A 23881-nucleotide genomic window follows, 5' to 3' on the forward strand; every position below is an offset into this window, starting at 1 on the left:
AAGCATTCCCTTCTCCAACTTTATCAACCACCTTTTTATGGGCACTACATTTAACTATAGCAATCTTCTTTGGATATGTTAATGCAGTCAAAAGGTTGTGAACTAACTCTCCATACATTATCTGTGCTCCATGTGACGTTAGAAACCCTCTCTCCTTCCAGAGTAGGCCAAAGTCGTGCGCTACTCCGAAGGCATAGCGGCTATCTGTATAAACATTCACACACAATCCTGTACTGAGCTCACATGCTCGTGTTAATGCTATCAGTTCCACTGCCTGAGCTGATTTCTGCGGTATGCGTGCTGTCTCCACTATTGTTTGTAATGTGGTAATTGCATACGCTGCTGAAGTCGTACCATCTGGTAGCTTCAGGCATGATCCGTCCACCCACAGTTCTCCATCTACATCTGTAAAGGGCGTATCCTGGAGATCAATACGACCCTTTGTCTGTTCCTCAGTCACAAGAATACAGTCATGTGCTTCAGACTGAGTTTCCGGAAACGGCAACAATGTGGCTGGATTTAACGTTGTACACCTCTTTAACGTAATATGAGGAGCCAAAAGCGTCAACTCATATCCCGTTAAACGAGCACTGGTCAAATGCTGCGTCTTTGTCTGATTAAGCAGGGCATCAACAGCATGGGGGAATAATACCAACAGCTTATGAGATAACACAATTCCTTCACTTTGGCGTATTGACACAGCTGTCGCCGCAACCGAGCGAAAACAACCATGCAATGCTCAGGCAACAGGATCAAGTACAGCCAAAAAATATGCACAAGGGCGCTGCTTGTCGCCGTGCATCTGCACTAAAACTGATAATGCACATCCATCTTTCTCATGTACATACAATGTAAAGGGCTTCGTATAATCAGGGGTCCCTAACACTGGTGCTGAGCAAAGGGCTTGTCGTAATTGCTGAAAAGCAATTGCACACTCATTTGACCAAGGAAGAGGAATTGGGGTATCTTTTGTCAGAAGTGCTAGCAATGGCTTAGCTATGTGTGAGAACCCCAATATCCATTGCCTACAGAAAGAAGCAAGACCCAAAAATGCACGCACATCCTTCTGTGTGGAAGGTACTGGCGTGTCCAAAATTGCTTGAATACGATCTGGTGTGAGTGCACGCCCCTCCTTAGACAAAAGGTGACCCAAATAAGTCACCTTTGGTCTACAGAATTGCAATTTCTTCCTCGACACTTTGTGATTGTGAGATGCCAAAAAGGAAAGCAAGGATAACGTACACTTCTCACACAGCTCAGGAGTGTCGGCCGCCAACAAGATGTCGTCGACATATTGTATAAGGGTGACACCATCAGGCAGAACAAAGGAATCCAATTGTCTTTTCAATGCTTGACTGTAAATACTAGGACTCTCTGTATAGCCCGAGGGACTCTACAAAATCTATAAGACCTATTATTCAAAGTAAAGCCGAAGAGGTACCGGCTATCAGGATGAATAGGAATCGAAAAGAAAGCATTTTTCAAATCGATAACCGAAAATGTGGTCGCCGTTGGCGGGACCAGATTAAGTAACGTCGTGATATCAGAAACCACTGGATGCTGAGGTATCACTATCTTATTCACCTCCCTTAAGTCAATAATAAAACGATAAACCCTAGTATCGGTATCTTTCTTCAAAATGGGTAAAATAGGACTGTTGCAGACGTTGTAGGGAACTTCCTCCACTACTCCCACCTTAATCAAATCCTGCACAATCTGTATGAGTGCCTCCTCCCCCTCCTGGGAAATACGATACTGAGGGAGGCGTGGTAATACCGCACCCTCCTGGACACTAATGTGGACAGGCGGGATCACCATCTGTCCCACATCAGTATCCGAAGTGGCCCACAAAGTACGAGGGAGAGAAGCTAATACAGTATCCTCTGCAACCACACACACCCGTTCTGTCATAGGTGGATTATCGTTTAATATCACACGTACTCCAGTAGAGGAGCAGCGGATCGTAGCTCGGAAGTGCTTAAGCATATCAAGACCCATAATGTTGTCAGGCGTGTTCGGAGCAAGCAAAAACGGACAAGGTGCAGAAAGGTGTTCAACACGAAATGCAAGGGGTCGAGATAGAGGGCTTCGAGAGAGTGTACCATCAAACCCTACCGATGTAACCATTAAGCCAGATGGGGGAGCCCTCGGAACCAAGTGTTTGGACAGCGCACTGCGAGTAGCTCCTGTATCAACTAGGAACTGATCAGTAGAACCCAGAACATTTGCTGAAACATAAGGACCCCTCTGATCAACCGGCACTTCAACTGATTCCAACCCCCATCCAACGCAATCCTACGCATGCTGCGAATCATGGTACCCAGAACGGTCATTCCCAGACATTTGATACAGATTTTGCCGATCAAACACATTAGGTCTATCTCGTTGCTGCACGTTAGGTTCAAATCGAGCACGATCATTGGAATTCCCTCTGAAATTCGAAAAGCCCCCTCTACCTCTCGGCGGTCCCTGACCACGTCCCTGACGGGGTGCATATAGTACCGGACAATCTCTGGCCCAATGACCCAGCTGTTTACAATACGCACATTGATTTCTATTAACATCTGACCGACCCGAAGGGGGACCATAGAATCCTCCTCTACCTCTTTCGACACCCCGACGAGGTGGACCATACACTTGTGCTAGCATCACCTTAGTTTTCAAATCTTTCGATTTCTTCTCCTCATTCCCCTTCGCTTCTTGTTCCTGACGCTCATAATACTGAGCCATAGTCAGGAGGGATGCCGGAGACGAGGTAGACCAAGAACTTTCACTCGCCTTCAATCGAGCTGCTATTCCCGGTAATAAATTCGCCACATATTTATCAACAAAAAGGTGTCGACCCGTATCATCCGTAAGCGACTGACCACTAAAATCATGAAATGTTTCCTCAAAGCGCGTAAAGAAGTCTGAAACTGATTCATCAACCTTCTGTTTACACAAAGCTAACATGTTCCAGTCAATCTTTTTAGGGGGGATAATTGTTTTCAACTTTGTCAAGATAGCGGCAGGAAGATCTAAAATAAGCTGGGGTGGTTTTTGCGCGGGTTTTCTCTCCCTATCCTCATCCTCAATCTCAGACCACTTAGCCTTAAAAGCGGCTCGATCATCCACCTTCCGCACAGATCGCCACATATCCGGTGGTAAAATGAGCCCAAAGAACAAATCTATATCCGCTAAAGTCATAGTACAAGAATTCAAGGCCCCTTCGACCTCTTCGTAAAAGGCCGCTGGATTCTTGCGGGGGTCAGGCAATGCATTCTTTAATGCCATAACATCAGTCCTATGCCAGGGAGTATAAACCCAATTATACACAAAATATCCCCTAGCATCGGCAGAAGACATATCTGGACTAGTTCCTGCTCCTTTAGGAGGAACATACAAAGGTGCCGCCTCTCGCATCGGTTTAGCATGCACTAGTTCGCTCTTATCTGAATGGGAGGTAGACGATTGTGTTCCGCCGACGTGTGAATCCGATTTCTCCTTCTCCCCTGTGTTTTGGCGCGCTCTTTCTTTAAGTTCAAGCATCGCGTCCCGCAATGTAAACAGCCGTCGAACCGCATCGGGTACCTTGGAGGGAGAAAAGACACCGTTACGTAATGCTTTAGAATCTGAGACTACCTCATCAGGCTCAAAAACATCAGAATATTTCCGAAAGGCAGTAATCACTTCATGAGAAAAAGTTTCAACAAAATACAATTTTTCTCTATCCTGCCAATTGTCCAAAAATTCCAATAATTCAGTAAGAGATAGCTTGCCTTTAAGCGCACGAAAAGAAATTTTCCGAAGCTCACCCATACGATCGGTTGATAACCTGGACCGCGTGTCTACCTTATCCGAAACCGATCCAGAATCCTGTGACCCCGGGGCAGACGCGCCAACATAAGGGGGTGGAGAGCAATCTAATAAATGAAAATCATCTTCAAGATTAGTAAGGACAGGATAAAGTGGCTGGCGGACAGCATATTGACCCGATACTTGCAACCTACGCTCTTTCTCCTGTCTCTCCGCCAGTTCTCTTTCCTCCCGACGCTTCGCTTCCTGCGCTCTCACATGATCATTTTTCCGTTGTTCTTTATCAATCAGCGCTTTCTCACGTTTCTCTCGCTCACGCACTTCCTTCACCCACAACCGTACACATTCAAACATGTCTTGGCGAGCACGCCGTTTACACATACACTGTTCCACATACTCAATCTTACGCATATCAAACGATCCATACAAAGGCCATCGTAACTCAGGATCCTTTTTGGTGTATTTCCTCCACACTGTGCTGTACATTATAGAGGAAAGACCATGCTTCACATACATATCCCTATTTGGAGTCCCCTCTGGGGGGGCTGGAGCAGATTCCTCAAGATTTAACCGGTTTCCAAAACAGCAGCACCACTTACGGAGTGCGCTAAAAGCAGGCATGCTCAAAAATAATGCAAAATATGCAGTATTATCAAAAAAATGGCACTTAAACGTTGCGCCGTTCAAATTTAAACAACTCCGGAGAAATATCTCCACATTACCTGCCTATATGTGTTGCAACGCATATATTCTCACAGTAATCAATACAAAATATGACCGGTCATCACAAATCAAACTCAAATAGCCAACCCAGGCTTCAAAACTCGGAGCAAGGTACCGTACAATGGTTCTTACCAATCAAGAGTGTCCAGATTCCAACTGCCAAGTTCCAAAATTCGCCCAAACGGCTATCACACGGCAAACCGACAGAAGAGGTCTCAGTCGAGGACCGGCGCCACCCAGATGGTCAGCTCGGAAGGAAAGGAAGAAACCTCGGGATGCCAGGACTAAAAGACGCCGCTGGCAGTGATCACATCCCCAGCCAAATTCCTCACCTTCGTCACGACCAGTCCTTCGAGCATCCGAGTCGCCGATGAGCCCCACGTGACGGGCGCCAATTGATGAGTACATGCCCCAGCTAGGCCCGCAGAATACAAGGGTTCGCTCTCCTGTAACAAAAGCTAGAAGGAAGTTGGCACGGAAACTGCAAATACAAAGACAAAGTTTATTAACCCTTAAGGGTGGTCCTACAACCTACACAACACTCTTCAGTATTGCATAGAGTAGCACAAAGAACTTGCGTACGTGGTCCCCTTTTATACACAACAGAGGGGCTCATAAGTGGGTGGATACAACATAGAGCAAAATTCATTACCATTTATGGACATTTTCGATACAGGATCAATATGTGGGCGGAGTTAACAATTTCCTGAGCCCGCGAAAACATGGTCAAACAAGAACTAACTGATAACAGATGTGGTCAAGTCTGGGCATGCGCCAGACGGACAAAGGAGCTATTTATAGACTGTTACTAGGCAGATTACAAGAGCAACTAGCGAAAAGGTAGGACTCTTCTCGTGCAAAGCACGTGGAGACATGACAATACAAAATGGAGTCCGGACATTAGTCAACATAAGACAAGAAACACGTTTTAACTAGGGAGAGAATTCATGTCTTTAGTGAATGCTTAATCATATTGCTGTTTTAGTTTTCAACAAGAATCCCCTGCAAACCTCAATTTTAGCTGAAAAATCACTTTTTTCACACTTTTTTGTGTGGGAAAGTTGTGGCATCACCAGGCTCACTCAAATTTCACACCTCCCAGCGTTCCCCTGGGTCTCCCGGTAAAAATGGTGCCTCACTTGTGTGGGAGGCCCAAGTACCCGTGACAGGCAAGGGCCCAAAACGTAGTGATGCGACATCAACATTGCCTATCTCAAAACCACCTGGTTTTGCAAGGGGGGTCTCTTGGGTTTTTGGCCCGGTGCACGGCGGCCATCTAGGGAAACCTACCAAACCCATACGTTTCTGAAAACTAGACACCCGGGGGCTTCCAGGGAGGTATGGCTTGCGTGGATCCCCCAACGTTTCCATACCCAGAATCCCCTGCAAACCTCAATTTTAGCTGAAAAAAATCACTTTTTTCACACTTTTTTGTGTGGGAAAGTTGTGGCATCACCGGGCTCACTCAAATTTCCCACCTCCCAGCGTTCCCCTGGGTCTCCCGGTAAAAATGGTGCCTCACTTGTGTGGGAGGCCCAAGTACCCGCGACAGGCAAGGGCCCAAAACATAGTGATGCGACATCAACATTGCCTATCTCAAAACCACCTGGTTTTGCAAGGGGGGTCTCTTGGGTTTTTGGCCCGGTGCACGGCGGCCATCTTGGGAAACCTACCAACCCCATACATTTCTGAAAACTAGACACCCAGGGGCTTCCAGGGAGGTATGGCTTGCGTGGATCCCCCAACGTTTCCTTACCCAGAATCCCCTGCAAACCTCAATTTTAGCTGAAAAAATCACTTTTTTCACACTTTTTTGTGTGGGAAAGTTGTGGCATCACCGGGCTCACTCAAATTTCACACCTCATAGCGTTCCCCTGGGTCTCCCGGTAAAAATGGTGCCTCACTTGTGTGGGAGGCCCAAGTACCCGCGACAGGCAAGGGCCCAAAACGTAGTGATGCGACATTTGGGATAGGCAATGTTGATACTTGGGCCTCCCACACAAGTGAGGCACCATTTTTACCGGGAGACCCAGGGGAACGCTGGGAGGTGTGAAATGTGAGTGAGCCCGGTGATGCCACAACTTTCCCACACAAAAAAGTGTGAAAAAAGTGACTTTTTCAGCTAAAATTGAGGTTTGCAGGGGATTCTAGGTAAGGAAACGTTGGGGGATCCACGCAAGCCATACCTCCCTGGAAGCCCCCAGGTGTCTAGTTTTCAGAAATGTATGGGTTTGGTAGGTTTCCCTAGATGGCCGCCGTGCACCGGGCCAAACACCCAAGAGACCCCCCTTGCAAAACCAGGTGGTTTTGAGATAGGCAATGTTGATGTCGCATCACTACGTTTTGGGCCCTTGCCTGTCGCGGGTACTTGGGCCTCCCACACAAATGAGGCACCATTTTTACCGGGAGACCCAGGGGAACGCTGGGAGGTGTGAAATTTGAGTGAGCCCGGTGATGCCACAACTTTCCCACACAAAAAAGTGTGAAAAAAGTGATTTTTTCAGCTAAAATTGAGGTTTGCAGGGGATTCTGGGTAAGGAAACGTTGGGGGAGCCACGCAAGCCATACCTCCCTGGAAGCCCCCGGGTGTCTAGTTTTCAGAAATGTATGGGTTTGGTAGGTTTCCCTAGATGGCCGCCGTGCACCGGGCAAAAAACCCAAGAGACCCCCCTTGCAAAACCAGGTGGTTTTGAGATAGGCAATGTTGATGTCGCATCACTACGTTTTGGGCCCTTGCCTGTCGCGGGTACTTGGGCCTCCCACACAAGTGAGGCACCATTTTTACCGGGAGACCCAGGGGAACGCTGGGAGGTGTAAAATTTGAGTGAGCCTGGTGATGCCACAACTTTCCCACACAAAAAAGTGTGAAAAAAGTGATTTTTTCAGCTAAAATTGAGGTTTGCAGGGGATTCTGGGTAAGGAAACGTTGGGGGATCCACGCAAGCCATACCTCCCTGGAAGCCCCCGGGTGTCTAGTCTCAGAAATGTATGGGTTTGGTAGGTTTCCCTAGATGGCCGCCGTGCACCGGGCCAAAAACCCAAGAGACCCCCCTTGCAAAACCAGGTGGTTTTGAGATAGGCAATGTTGATGTCACATCACTACGTTTTGGGCCCTTGCCTGTCGCGGGTACTTGGGCCTCCCACACAATTGAGGCACCATTTTTACCGGGAGACCCAGGGGAACGCTGGGAGGTGTGAAATTTGAGTGAGCCCGGTGATGCCACAACATTCCCACACAAAAAAGTGTGAAAAAAGTGATTTTTTTCAGCTAAAATTGTGGTTTGCAGGGGATTCTGGGTAAGGAAACATTGGGGGATCCACGCAAGCTACACCTCCCTGGAAGCCCCCGGGTGTCTAGTTTTCAGAAATGTATGGGTTTGGTAGGTTTCCCTAGATGGCCGCCATGCACCGGACCAAAAACCCAAGAGAACCCCCTTGCAAAACCAGGTGGTTTTGAGATAGGCAATGTTGATGTCGCATCACTACGTTTTGGGCCCTTGCCTGTCGCGGGTACTTGGGCCTCCCACACAAGTGAGGCACCATTTTTACCGGGAGACCCAGGGGAACGCTGGGAGGTGGGAAATTTGAGTGAGCCCGGTGATGCCACAACTTTCCCACACAAAAAAGTGTGAAAAAAGTGATTTTTTCAGCTAAAATTGAGGTTTGCAGGGGGTTCCGGGTAAGGAAACGTTGGGGGATCCACGCAAGCCATACCTCCCTGGAAGCCCCCGGGTGTCTAGTTTTTAGAAATGTATGGGTTTGGTAGGTTTCCCTAGATGGCCGCCGTGCACCGGGCCAAAAACCCAAGAGACCCCCCTTGCAAAACCAGGTGGTTTTGAGATAGGCAATGTTGATGTCGCATCACTACGTTTTGGGCCCTTGCCTGTCGCGGGTACTTGGGCCTCCCACACAAGTGAGGCACCATTTTTACCGGGAGACCCAGGGGAACGCTGGGAGGTGGGAAATTTGAGTGAGCCCGGTGATGCCACAACTTTCCCACACAAAAAAAGTGTGAAAAAAGTGACTTTTTCAGCTAAAATTGAGGTTTGCAGGGGATTCTGGGTAAGGAAACGTTGGGGGATCCACGCAAGCCATACCTCCCTGGAAGCCCCCGGGTGTCTAGTTTTCAGAAATGTATGGGATTGGTAGGTTTCCCTAGATGGCCGCCGTGCACCGGACCAAAAACCCAAGAGACCCCCCCCTTGCAAAACCAGGTGGTTTTGAGATAGGCAATGTTGATGTCGCATCATTACGTTTTGGGCCCTTGCCTGTCGCGGGTACTTGGGATTCCCACACAAGTAAGGCACCATTTTTACCGGGAGACCCAGGGGAACGCTGGGAGGTGTGAAATTTGAGTGAGCCCGGTGATGCCACAACTTTCCCACACAAAAAAGTGTGAAAAAGTGATTTTTTCAGCTAAAATTGAGGTTTGCAGGGGATTCTGGGTAAGGAAACGTTGGGGGATCCACGCAAGCCGTACCTCCCTGGAAGCCCACGGGTGTCTAGTTTTCAGAAATGTATGGGTTTGGTAGGTTTCCCTAGATGGCCGCCATGCACCGGACCAAAAACCCAAGAGAACCCCCTTGCAAAACCAGGTGGTTTTGAGATAGGCAATGTTGATGTCGCATCACTACGTTTTGGGCCCTTGCCTGTCGCGGGTACTTGGGCCTCCCACACAAGTGAGGCACCATTTTTACTGGGAGACCCAGGGGAACGCTGGGAGGTGGGAAATTTGAGTGAGCCCGGTGATGCCACAACTTTCCCACACAAAAAAGTGTGAAAAAAGTGATTTTTTCAGCTAAAATTGAGGTTTGCAGGGGATTCTGGGTAAGGAAACGTTGGGGGATCCACGCAAGCCATATCTCCCTGGAATCCCCCGGGTGTCTAGTTTTCAGAAATGTATGGGTTTGGTAGGTTTCCCTAGATGGCCGCCGTGCACCGGGCCAAAAACCCAAGAGACCCCCCTTGCAAAACCAGGTGGTTTTGAGATAGGCAATGTTGATGTCGCATCACTACGTTTTGGGCCCTTGCCTGTCGCGGGTACTTGAGCCTCCCACACAAGTAAGTTACCATTTTTACCGGGAGACCCAGGGGAATGCTGGGAGGTGTGAAATTTGAGTGAGCCCGGTGATGCCACAACTTCCCCACACAAAAAAGTGTGAAAAAGTGACTTTTTCAGCTAAAATTGAGGTTTGCAGGGGATTCTGGGTAAGGAAACGTTGGGAGATCCACGCAAGCCATACCTCCCTGGAAGACCCCGGGTATCTAGTTTTCAGAAATGTATGGGTTTGGTAGGTTTCCCTAGATGGCCGCCGTGCACCGGGCCAAAAACCCAAGAGACCCTCCTTGCAAAACCAGGTGGTTTTGAGATGGGCAATGTTGATGTCGCATCGCTACGTTTTGGGCCCTTGCCTGTTGCGGGTACTTGGGCCTCCCACACAAGTGAGGCACCATTATTACCGGGAGACCCAGGGGAACGCTGGGAGGTGTGAAATTTGAGTGAGCCCGGTGATGCCACAACTTTCCCACACAAAAAGTGTGAAAAAAGTGATTTTTTCAGCTAAAATTGAGGTTTGCAGGGGATTCTGGGTAAGGAAACGTTGGGGGATCCACGCAAGCCATACCTCCCTGGAAGCCCCCGGGTGTCTAGTTTTAAGAAATGTATGGGTTTGGTAGGTTTCCCTAGATGGCCGCCGTGCACCGGGCCAAAAACCCAAGAGACCCCCCTTGCAAAACCAGGTGGTTTTGAGATAGGCAATGTTGATGTCGCATCACTACGTTTTGGGCCCTTGCCTGTCGCGGGTACTTGGGCCTCCCACACAAGTAAGTTACCATTTTTACCGGGAGACCCAGGGGAATGCTGGGAGGTGTGAAATTTGAGTGAGCCCGGTGATGCCACAACTTTCCCACACAAAAAAGTGTGAAAAAAGTGATTTTTTCAGCTAAAATTGAGGTTTGCAGGGGATTCTGGGTAAGGAAACGTTGGGGGATCCATGCAAGCCATACCTCCCTGGAAGCCCTCGGGTGTCTAGTTTTCAGAAATGTATGGGTTTGGTAGGTTTCCCTAGATGGCCGCCGTTCACCGGGCCAAAAACCCAAGAGACCCCCTTGCAAAACCAGGTGGTTTTGAGATAGGCAATGTTGATGTCGCATCACTACGTTTTGGGCCCTTGCCTGTCGCGGGTACTTGGGCCTCCCACACAAGTGAGGCACCATTTTTACCGGGAGACCCAGGGGAACACTGGGAGGTGTGAAATTTGAGTGAGCCCGGTGATGCCACAACTTTCCCACACAAAAAAGTGTGAAAAAGTGACCTTTTCAGCTAAAATTGAGGTTTGCAGGGGATTCTGGGTAAGGAAACGTTGGGGGATCCACGCAAGCCATACCTCCCTGGAAGACCCCGGGTGTCTAGTTTTCAGAAATGTATGGGTTTGGTAGGTTTCTTTAGATGGCCGCCGTGCACTGGGCCAAAAACCCAAGAGACCCCCCTTGCAAAACCAGGTGGTTTTGAGATAGGCAATGTTGATTTCGCATCACTACGATTTGGGCCCTTGCCTGTCGCGGGTACTTGGGCCTCCCACACAAGTGAGGCACCATTATTACCGGGAGACCCAGGGGAACGCTGGGAGGTGTGAAATTTGAGTGACCCCGGTGATGCCACAACTTTCCCACACAAAAAAGTGTGAAAAAAGTGATTTTTTCAGCTAAAATTGAGGTTTGCAGGGGATTCTGGGTAAGGAAACGTTGGGGGATCCACGCAAGCCATACCTCCCTGGAAGCCCCCGGGTGTCTAGTTTTCAGAAATGTATGGGTTTGGTAGGTTTCCCTAGATGGCAGCCGTGCACTGGGCCAAAAACCCAAGAGACCCCCTTGCAAAACCAGGTGGTTTTGGGATAGGCAATGTTGATGTCGCATCACTACGTTTTGGGCCCTTGCCTTGAGGAAATAAAAATTATGAGGCCTATGTGTCCCCTATGTGTTCCCCAAACGTTTTTTGTTTACATGCATGTACGCCATGCATTTGCCCTCCATGGCCTGTCTACCATGATGCCTATGCTATAACGTGGCCTGCCATCAAGTCTCCCATGAGAGAGACGACAAATCTGCATTGAGGCCTACACGTTTTGCATCATGTTTTCCTGCACTCGTGTCATTTCATGAAAGCCCATTTTTGTGGCTCAGCCAGAGCCGAAAAGAGGTTTCAGGCCTCAGACGCTCTGAGAGCTGCAGCTGCGTATCCTTGGCCTCGCACACTTGGGCCTCAGCCAAAGGGGCCCAGTCCAGGGTGCCGAGACAGTATTGAGCACGGTTATCTGCTTACTCCTACTGAACCACATTCCTGCCTGGAGAAGGAGGAATAAACACAACCCGTCTGCAAAGGAGAGAGCCTAGCCTTTCTGTCTCTTTTTGTGTGATTGCAAAGCTCACGTCAGTGAAAAGCCCATAGCCCCCATGTAAGGCCCACGCAGTGAATAAAGAAATAGAAGCCACATCGGCTCTTGGTGATGGGCAACCTATGTCACAGATCAGTTCCTGCTCCGGACTTTAGATATCAGATAATACAAGATGTGCTGATCGTCCTGACACTGAAGGTCTCACTTCCAGACTCCCCGATTACACAGCAGCCTTTCCCCACGTCAGTTACACGTCATGCTCAAGTTGAGCACACGTAAGGCAAAGTTCCAGTAAAGTTCCAGCTGATCACGCAACCCCCTCTAGGTATCCACCCACCTATGACATTCACCAATGATCATCAAGTGGACGCCCACATGGACGCCCACCTTCACGCCTACTTACACACCCACATGCTCTTATCTCATTCTCTCTTGCTCTGCCTGAAGCGCGTCTGCTTACGTATAATATTGAATGTATATATACTGTACTCTGTGAATAAAGTTTGAGAATATTTCAGGAGAATTCTGAGCAGAAGACCCTTCCTGATCCCTTGTGGTGATGGAACCATTCTCCCTATAACTCGAGTTATTGGAATAAAGCCCTTTTGAACCTGATACCACGGACTCTGCCTCTTGCTTTATGCATGATCATATTGATATTATAGAAATTATGAGTGCGTAATACTTTATTTACGACATTTAATGTCGCCCGAATAGGGACAAATCTCTTTCCCCACGCGCCGGAAATGAAGGTCCAGTTTTGCCCCCTTCCACAGCCGTGACGGACTTCAAGTGTTCACGTCGCGGGTTTTCCCGCTAACTCCCTCAGGCCAACGAAGGAGACGGACTGCGACCAGGCATCCATACGAGGCGGTGAGGATTGCGGATCGTCCCGACCCAGAGCCCACCCTGCGAGAGAGCTGTGTCCGAGGTTTCTAGAGATCCACCAAAGATACGCCATTCCCTGCGCAGCGTCAAGTGTCCGAGGCCTTCAAGTTCTGCTTCCCGGTGAGTTTTTCATGGGAGTTGCATAAAGACGGGTTCATTTAATGAACACGGTAAAGACGTGTCTCACTTGTTAGACTGGTATGTTTTCAAGTATTCAAGAGCATGCATCAAGTATTCAAGTATTCAAGTATTCAAGAATTCAAGTATTCAAGTATTCAGGTGCACCGATTTAACTGTATGAATGTTATTGTCTTAGTCAGGTTCAGTTAGGTTTGAATGTGTCAGGTTTTTATGTAAGTTTGTTTCATTGTGATTTTTGTTTTTGGGTCATTGTGATTTTTGTTTTCGGTTACATTCCAACGTGCCGTTGTTTTCGAAACTGCGTAAGATATGTACCAGAAAAGGTGTACTAGAGGAACCAGTTAACATTCCGCCTAGAGACACACCTGGACATTTCATGTACTGTAAGCATGGTTTAGATGCCGTGTTGTTTTTAGAACTATGGGTGGCTTACACGAAGGATTTAGAGACAAAGTATAGATGGCCTATCACGGGAACGTGGATGCGGAATGCATTATGAAGGTAGAGGAAGAGCTATGGAAGAGAAAATGTAGACCTGCTCAGAAGGATGCCATTGAGTTTTGGCGCAAGGAGTTACATAGAAGAACAGAGTAAGTGTTCCACAAAGCAGAGAGAAGTAGACAGGAGTCTGAAAAAGCCAAATAAAAGAAGTTACAGGAGGAAGGGGAGCGGGTAAAAAGAGAACAGACTGAAAGAGAAAGAAATACTGTCGTTGCTGGTATTTATCCCGTCCTTTCAGAGGAACTAGCAAGAGTGGCCCCAGTAGAAAGACCAGTTATAGTGCCACCGCAAGTACCCCGATACATATAATAATGATATAGTAGCCCAAACGTTCTTGAGCCTCCCACCAAACGAACAGCGCATAGCTGGTGTTTACATGGTCCAACATTTGATTACGTTGTCAAAAAGGAAATTGAGAGGGGTGTAGCTAGAGAAGGAGCAACACCTGTGATTTGATGACACCCCTAATGTACAAAGTGTTAACGAAAAAATAATTAGTGATCGGTTAAAAGTTTAGCTTGAGAAAAATTGTGGGTATTTCGAATTTGCAAATTGTTCAAGAATACAAGTTTGTGTTCTTGGTGGTTCAGTGAGCCAATGTGCTGGGTCCAGACGGTTGTGGGTCCTGATTCACGCTGAACATGCAGAGACTCCCACCTATTAGAGGTTGATAAAATAAGTACCATTGTGTGAAGTACTACCCAATATCTGCCCTGTACTAGTAAGTTATGTGCTGTACATTATTCACAGTGAGCGTTTCTACTAAACTGAGATTAGAAAAATAAGATTACGACCCCCTGAGAACAAATTGTATATGAAAACGATCTTTCAATAGGGCGAATTATTGCAGTTTATATGGAATTGAGAAGACTTTTTGTCTTTGACAGCTTCAGAGTGAGGAGAAGGTGGGGGCTGAATAGAGCAGAATTCTGACCTTGAAGCCAGTAAGGTGGGGGCCGGAAAAGGAGCAGTACACAGGCACTGCTTAGAAAGCTTCTCTGACATAGCATCTGTGTAATGCCTGCAGCCGGAGAGCCTTGAGGGCCAGGAGTAGACAGAAACAGATGGCTGGCAGCCCAGGCTCAAGCCGCGGGCTGAGGGGCTATTTTTAGCTTCTCTGATAAGACAGGGCAGCTGAGAAATGAAACTCGAGAAGCATTCCTTTGTTCTATTCTGTGCAAAACCAGTGCCCCGAGGAAATGTCTATGGAAGACTGTTGTTTTATTTCTTAGCAAATGTTACATTGCTTCTAGACAAAAAGTAAAATGATGCCCTTGCTTGAAATTTTAAGGGCTATATGCCAATATAAAAACGATTTTCAAATTCAGACAATTTTAAATTGTGGCCCAAAGCTGCCACCAGTTGGATTGGCAAAATGATCCAAAGGTTACAAGTATGAGAAGACACATGAGATATGCGCCTTCAAATAGGAAATCAGGGTACATTGTGTTGAAATAGATGCATAACACCTTTCCAAAAAGAAATGTTCGTGTGTTCTTCATTTTTGATTATTCTTGCTGGTCCTGTGTGTCAGAAACGACACAGTCAGTTCAGCTGACAGCTGGTCATCATTAAGATGACCTGCTGTCAGATGGGGGTGAATAGGGCAGGAAAATCAGTTATTGATTATAAGCCTGACAAATTAAGCAGGCCAGAATGTTCGCCTCTGAGCTGTAGGTTCGGTAATTGCGCATCACTGCTCATTTATATATGTTATTGTAATTTGTCTATGCTTTCTGTGCTTGGTTTACTGATGGCTTGGCATATGTATTTTATATATGTTTTGTTTTTGTGTCGTATTGACCAGTCTGTTTAGCATTAATACAAGTTCTCCTGTGCGGTACAGAGATGGTCGTGACAACGTCAATCTTTGCGCAGCGCTTGGCTGGAACTTGTTCACAATTACTAAATTTCACAGACATGATATTACCATTATCATGTTGTCAAAATAGCAGACAACACGTTATCAGTGTATGTCTAATTGGTAGTGGAGATGAATAAAATAAAAAAGGTTATGCAAGACTAAAATATGTATCACATGACTGCCCTTCTCTTATAGACAGGCAGCCTCGGTCATATGTTTCCAGATTGGACATTAAGGAACAATTATGATCTGTACACTCGCATCTTAACACTTGAAATGCCTGTTTTAAATAAGGACTGCCACCCCAGAGTGACAACTCTGCCTTTTAGAATGTTGTAAATGGGTTTCCACAAATGAGGCTCGGTATTTAGGGTAATGAGAAAATATCTGACAGGATTTCCTTTTTCAAGTTTGCTTTAGTAAGCTCATTCTTGTAAATAGTGGCGCCAAAAGTTGACATGTTTTTAAATTAGGCTATTGGGTTTGGGCTTCTGAAGGGAGACGTTTGAATATGAAAGGCGAGGGATGCAGCTTATTGTATAGGTGGAAATTATTGCAAAATGACTGATTTCTTTAGCAGACAAATTATCAATTATGAAATTATCAACATTAATAAATGTTCTTAAACTTGGTTTTCCAAATATTTAGGAAGCTTAGCATTCCTATTAGGGCCTCCTAGCATTAATATTGACTTCAGGTTGGTGTAGGTTCACATAATAGGGACATTTGCATATGAGATGTCATTTGGCCAGCCTATGAGCTCACACAATGAGGTTTGTACATTTGCTAGAAGGATTTGTCGCCATTTCAAATGCGCTGTGCATCTCCTATAATTTTGCTTACGCCCAGTTGCTACACACAGGGTTTGATAGTGTTTGACAGCAGTGAAATCTGTTTCAGATTTCCTCCTGTCAAAAAGGGGGGAAGGAGGCGAATATTGGCTTCCTGAGGAGAATATTGGCTTCCTGCTGGCCCCTGAGGAGGTTCGCTTCCCGCTAGCCCCTTAGACATTAGCCCCCTTAGAAATTAAGCCGAGGAAATAGGTATGTTGCTCTTCCCTTTTCTCATGTTTTATTGTGATCTTTCAGGGGAATTAGTTGTGGGCACCGGAACGTATTCAATTGATTTCTGGCCTTTCACATCCCAAGACACAAAAGGAGGTACGTGCATTCATTGGCCTCACCTCATATTGCAGGCAGTGGATTCCCCAGTATGCTTACATAGCCAAGCCCCTAATACAGTTGACGACACAGGAGGCAGCTTCTACTAATGTCCTCCCTTGGACACAAGAACACACTGTGGCATTTGAAGAATTAAAAAGAGCTTTATGTCAAGCACCAGTTTTAGCGATCCCTGATTACAACAGCGCTATCTGTCCTAACACAAGATCATGCAGGAAAACACAAGCCCTGTGCTTATTTTTCTAGTACATTGGACCCAGTAGCACAGGCTTTGCCTGCGTGCCTAAAATCTGTTGCAGCAACGGCCTTAGCCATAAGACAAAGTGACTCGATAGTGCTGGGCCACCCCCTGACAGTACAAGTACCGCACGCAGTGGAGGTTCTCTTGAACCGGACACAAACCCAACACTTGACTATAGCAAGACTGACAGGTTATGAGCTGACGTTATTTCAACAACACATAGAGATCAGACGATGCAACATACTGAATCCTGCTACTCTTTTGCCCTCCAGTACAGAAAACGTTCCACCACATGACTGTGTTGAAGTGATACATACCGTGACTAAACCGAGACAAGACTTGACAGATGTTGCACTCCCAGACCCTGACCTAACACTCTATGTTGACGGCTCATGCATGAGGACGGGGGCAGGAGAATTAGTGGCAGCGTATGCAGTGACCACTGCTATTGAAATCATAGAGACTAAAAGAATAGACATACTGTCAGCACAAGCAGCAGAGCTCATCACTCTGACACAAGCATACATAAGAGCTAAGCACTTGAGAGTAAACATTTACACCGATTCACAATACGCATTCGGGGTAGTTCATGATTTCGGAGTACTATGGAGAGAAAGAGGTTTTTTGACCTCTCACGGGGCCAAGATACAGCATGGCCCCCTTATACAAGCCCTTCTGGAAGCGATACATTTACCGACAGCCATAGCTATCCTGAAATGCAAAGCACATACTAAAGCCACAGATACCATTTCTCAAGGCAATGATCTGGCAGACCAAACTGCTAAACAGACAGCTCAGACCCCACTAGACATGACGAACTCACAGATACCATCAATGACCAAAGCCATGACAGTCAGGGATCCTTCCAGGGATGTACAAGACATACAGACACATGCTACTCTAGATGAATTAAAGAAATGGTCGGAACAAGGAGGGGTACTGACTGATCAGGGTTGGATGACTAAGGGCAAAGCAACATGGTTTCTTCCTGATTCGATGGTACAGGTGATCATAAATACCGCACATAGTCCTGCACACTTAGGAGAGAAAGCAATGATAGACAGCTTACAGAATATATGGTTCAACAAGCACCTGCGTGCAGCAGCAAAACAAAAAGTCAGAACATGTATGATCTGTTGCCAATTCAATCCAGGTAAAGGCATTCCGATGGAACAAGGTGGATTCCATCCACCTGACCATCCTTTTGAAGTCCTCCAAATGGATTATATCCAAATGAACAGATGTAGAGGTTACAAATATGTCCTGGTAGTCGTATGTTCACTCACAAGATGGACAAAAGCTTTTCCAGTCCCTGATTATACTGCTGTAACTACCGCCAGACAATTGGTGCGAGAGTTTTTCCCACGCTATGGATTACCGCGTGTCGTATATTCCGACAACGGTCAGCCTTTCTCCTCTGAACTCATGAAACAGGTGTCCCTTCTGTTAGGGTATACCTGGAAGTTCCATTGTGTACGACATCCTGAAGCAGCAGGCCTAGTAGAAAGGCACAATCAGACCTTAAAGACAAAACTAGCAAAGATTTGTGCAGAAAAAGGTGTAGATTGGATGGTAGCCCTGCCGGTTGCCCTCTTTTACATGCGAATGGTAGCCCATTCTAGAACAGGCTTATCCCCTTACGAAGTGGTCTTTGGTAGACCACCGAATATGTGGGGCACTCCGATGCCTAAAAAGATTACTGATGTTGATAGTAACATGCTGACAGATTATCTGGCTTCCTTGATGTCTGCACTACTCTCTTGTCGTTCGCAGGTTGCCGCCGCCTTCCCTGACAACACCCAGGTCAAGGAACACTCCATCGCTCCTGGGGACTATATTTTAATAAGGAACTTTGACAGGACGAGCCCTCTTGAGCCGAGGTGGAAGGCGCCGAAGTTAGTGTTATTAACAACGATGACAGCCGTTAAAGTCGAAGGACGGAAAGGATGGGTTCCTCTTCATCATTGTAAACGCTACTTCGGGAATAACGATTCTTTTAAAAAGGACACAAACTTTTCAGACTTTGAGCACCCTTTACTAGAGGAGACTCCCCAGCAGGAGTACAAAGCTAAACTTAGATCTAAAAAGTCAGAACCCGTTTGATCAATTAAGTCCACTAGGTGGTGAAGCGGTTGAACATGTATTCTGGCTTGCATAAGATCTTGGACAATGATAATGATAAAAAGAGCAAAATGAAAAGAAAATACTGTAAAATATTACGTAGTAGATGTATAGTGACCTTGATTTTTCTATCTCTTCTGTGCATCACGATAATATGTATCAGCTTAATACTACATGCTATTTTTCCTCCTATTGCCTCACTCTTACACTCCTCCACTAATGATACCATAAAGCACACATTTAGTGATCTGCCATCCTATGAGCTATCCTATCGACTTGCCCTGCGCAACAATACCTTTATTCAGATGCTGCACCATTCACATCAGACTAGCAATGCTACAGACTGCTGGGTCTGTGGCCGACTTCCCCCGTATCAGAAGGTGAAGGGAGTGTTGCCTCTTTTCCCTTTTCCGTTCTCCCATAATGGTTCTTGCGGAGCATGGTTTGCCTTAATGACATCCATCAACGGTGATGCCAAATAATGTCAAGATAAGGAGTGTAGGGGTGACTGGGTATGGGGTAACTTGAATAAAGTCATGAATGAAGCATGTTTCCCAGACTAAGAAGGTCTTCCCCAAAGAAAAGGTACAGATCTAGAAAATGAAGAGTATCTGTAAGGAAATGCGACCCTCGACTTTATAATGTTGAATGTCAAGCCCATACACAATTTAGGTCCATCCTCAATTACAGTCCTGCCAGTAAAAGGGAACTTGTGTGTCAGAAAAGAAGGCTCAGTACATTTGGGGCACAGAGAGTGTAATACTATAATAGAGTTTAAAGACAAAGGAAAGTCCTATTTCAGAGCATCACGACACACCTACTTTATTTGTGGCCAGACAGCCTATGTACAGCTGCCCTTAGACTGGGGTGGGACGTGCTACATATCATTTCTTTTATTCCTAATAACGCACCGTCTGTATACAAAGCAATAACAAGGCTCCACAAGATTGCCCAAAGCATACACCAAGACCCAGGCACGTGGACTTGGTCCAGTTGGCTCTGGGGAATAATATCGGCATGGGGATGGAAAGTGTTGACCGTCTGTGGGTTAATACTACTAATGGTATTCAGTTGTTGTCTATGTCTGCAGTGTGGCCCGGCCATTGCGGCCTGTGTGCTACTGCATGTGTTCCACATCCCCATAGACAAAGCATTGAAAATGGAAAAATAATGCTGCAAGAACAGATCGACTGTCTCATGAGAATAGATGTGGCATGAAGGGTCCACTAGGGGACAAGGAGGGAATGAGGAAATAAAAATTATGAGGCCTATGTGTCCCCTATGTGTTCCCTAAACGTTTTTTGTTTACATGCATGTACGCCATGCATTTGCCCTCCATGGCCTGTCTACCATGATGCCTATGCTATAACGTGACCTGCCATCAAGTCTCCCATGAGAGAGACGACAAATCTGCATTGAGGCCTACACGTTTTGCATCATGTTTTCCTGCACTCGTGTCATTTCATGAAAGCCCATTTTTGTGGCTCAGCCAGAGCCGAAAAGAGGTTTCAGGCCTCAGACGCTCTGAGAGCTGCAGCTGCGTATCCTTGGCCTCGCACACTTGGGCCTCAGCCAAAGGGGCCCAGTCCAGGGTGCCGAGACAGTATTGAGCACGGTTATCTGCTTACTCCTACTGAACCACATTCCTGCCTGGAGAAGGAGGAATAAACACAACCCGTCTGCAAAGGAGAGAGCCTAGCCTTTCTGTCTCTTTTTGTGTGATTGCAAAGCTCACGTCAGTGAAAAGCCCATAGCCCCCATGTAAGGCCCACGCAGTTCATAAAGAAATAGAAGCCACATCGGCTCTTGGTGATGGGCAACCTATGTCACAGATCAGTTCCTGCTCCGGACTTTAGATATCAGATAATTCAAGATGTGCTGGTCGTCCTGACACTGAAGGTCTCACTTCCAGACTCCCCGATTACACAGCAGCCTTTCCCCACGTCAGTTACACGTCATGCTCAAGTTGAGCACACGTAAGGCAAAGTTCCAGTAAAGTTCCAGCTGATCACGCAACCCCCTCTAGGTATCCACCCACCTATGACATTCACCAATGATCATCAAGTGGACTCCCACATGGACGCCCACCTTCACGCCTACTTACACACCCACATGCTCTTATCTCATTCTCTCTTGCTCTGCCTGAAGCGCTTCTGCTTACGTATAATATTGAATGTATATATACTGTACTCTGTGAATAAAGTTTGAGAATATTTCAGGAGAATTCTGAGCAGAAGACCCTTCCTGATCCCTTGTGGTGATGGAACCATTCTCCCTATAACTCGAGTTATTGGAATGAAGCCCTTTTGAACCTGATACCACGGACTCTGCCTCTTGCTTTATGCATGATCATATTGATATTATAGAAATTATGAGTGCGTAATACTTTATTTACGACAGCCTGTCGCGGGTACTTGGGCCTCCCAAACAAGTAAGTTACCATTTTTACCGGGAGACCCAGGGGAACGCTGGGAGGTGTGAAATTTGAGTGAGCCCGGTGATGCCACAACTTTCCCACACAAAAAAGTGTGAAAAAAGTGATTTTTTCAGCTAAAATTGAGGTTTGCAGGGGATTCTGGGTAAGGAAACGTTGGGGGATCCTTGCAAGCCATACCTCCCTGGAAGCCCCCGGGTGTCTAGTTTTCAGAAATGTATGGGTTTGGTAGGTTTCCCTAGATGGCCGCCGTGCACCGGGCCAAAAACCCAAGAGACCCCCTTGCAAAACCAGGTGGTTTTGAGATAGGCAATGTTGATGTCGCATCACTACGTTTTGGGCCCTTGCCTGTCGCGGGTACTTGGGCCTCCCACACAAGTGAGGCACCATTTTTACCGGGAGACCCAGGGGAACGCTGGGAGGTGTGAAATTTGAGTGAGCCCGGTGATGCCACAACTTTCCCTCACAAAAAAGTGTGAAAAAAGTGATTTTTTCAGCTAAAATTGAGGTTTGCAGGGGATTCTGGGTAAGGAAACGTTGGGGGATCCACGCAAGCCATACCTCCATGGAAGACCCCGGGTGTCTAGTTTTCAGAAATGTATGGGTTTGGTAGGTTTCCCTAGATGGCCGCCGTGCACTGGGCCAAAAACCCAAGAGACCCCCCTTGCAAAACCAGGTGGTTTTGAGATAGGCAATGTTGATGTCGCATCACTACGTTTTGGGCCCTTGCCTGTCGCGGGTACTTGGGCCTCCCACACAAGTGAGGCACCATTTTTACCGGGAGACCCAACGGAACGTTGGGAGGTGGGAAATTTGAGTGAGCCCGGTGATGCCACAACTTTCCCACACAAAAAAGTGTGAAAAAAGTGATTTTTTCAGCTAAAATTGAGGTTTGCAGGGGATTCTGGGTAAGGAAACGTTGGGGGATCCACGCAAGCCATACCTCCCTGGAAGCCCCCGGGTGTCTAGTTTTCAGAAATGTATGGGTTTGGTAGGTTTCCCTAGATGGCCGCCGTGCACCGGGCCAAAAACCCAAGAGACCCCCCTTGCAAAACCAGGTGGTTTTGAGATAGGCAATGTTGATGTCGCATCACTACGTTTTGGGCCCTTGCCTGTCGCGGGTACTTGGGCCTCCCACACAAGTGAGGCACCATTTTTACCGGGAGACCCAGGGGAACGCTGGGAGGTGGGACATTTGAGTGAGCCTGGTGATGCCACAACTTTCCCACACAAAAATGTGTGAAAAAAGTGATTTTTTCAGCTAACATTGAGGTTTGCAGGGGATTCTGGGTAAGGAAACGTTGGGGGATCCACGCAAGCCATACCTCCCTGGAAGCCCCCGGGTGTCTAGTTTTTAGAAATGTATGGGTTTGGTAGGCTTCCCTTGATGGCCGCCTTGCACCGGGCCAAAAACCCAAGTGACCCCCCTTGCAAAATCAGGTGGTTTTGAGATAGGCAATTTTGATGTCACCTCACTATGTTTTGCGCCGTTTCTTTTCACGGGCACTAGGCCAACACACACAAGTGAGGTACCGTTTTTCAAGTAAGACTTTGGGGAACGCGGGGTGGGTGGAAATTTGTGGACCCACGCAGATTCCGGAACTTTCCACGACAGAAATGTGGGAAAAATGTGTTTTTTTGGACAATTTTTTAGGTTTGGAAGGGATTCTGGGTAACAGACCCTGGTGGGAGGCAGTCAAGTCACCCCATCCTAGATTCCCCTGTGTGCCTAGTTTTCAAAAATGTATAGGTTTGCTAGGTTTCCCAAGGTGCCCGCAGAGCTAGGGTTCAAAAACTACAGCTAGCCATTTTGCCAAAAAAGGGTCATTTTTCACTGCAAAATTGAGGTGTGACCAGGTTGCGTTTTGCGCCGTTTCCTGTCGCGGGCACTAGGCCGACCCACACAAGTGAGGTACCGTTTTCTCGTAAGACTTTGGGGAACGCGGGTTGGGTGGAAATTTGTGGACCCACGCAGATTCCGGAACTTTCCACGACAGAAATGTGGGGAAAATGTGGGTTTTTTTGACAATATTTTAGGTTTGCAAGGGATTATGGGTAACAGACCCTGGTGGGAGGCAGCCAAGTCACCCCATCCTGGATTCCCCTGGGTGTCTAGTTTTCAAAAATGTATAGGTTTGCTAGGTTTCCCAAGGTGCCCACAGAGCTAGGGTTCAAAAACTACAGCTAGTCATTTTGCCAAAAAAGGGTCATTTTTCACTGCGAAATTGAGGTATGACCACGTTGCGTTTTGTGCCGTTTCCTGTCGCGGGCACTAGGCCGACCCACACAAGTGAGGTACCGTTTTTCAAGTAAGACTTTGGGGAACGCGGGGTGGGTGGAAATTTGTGGACCCACGCAGATTCCGGAACTTTCCACGACAGAAATGTGGGGAAAATGTGTTTTTTTTGACAATTTTTTAGGTTTGCAAGGGATTCTGGGTAACAGACCCTGGTGGGAGGCAGTCAAGTCACCGCATCCTGGATTCCCCTGGGTGTCTAGTTCTCAAAAATGTATAGGTTTGCTAGGTTTCCCAAGGTGCCCGCAGAGCTAGGGTTCAAAAACTACAGCTAGTCATTTTGCCAAAAAAGGGTCATTTTT

Source organism: Triturus cristatus, chromosome 5_1, assembly GCF_964204655.1.
Source record: "Triturus cristatus chromosome 5_1, aTriCri1.1, whole genome shotgun sequence".
Classification (NCBI taxonomy): Eukaryota; Metazoa; Chordata; class Amphibia; order Caudata; family Salamandridae; genus Triturus; species Triturus cristatus.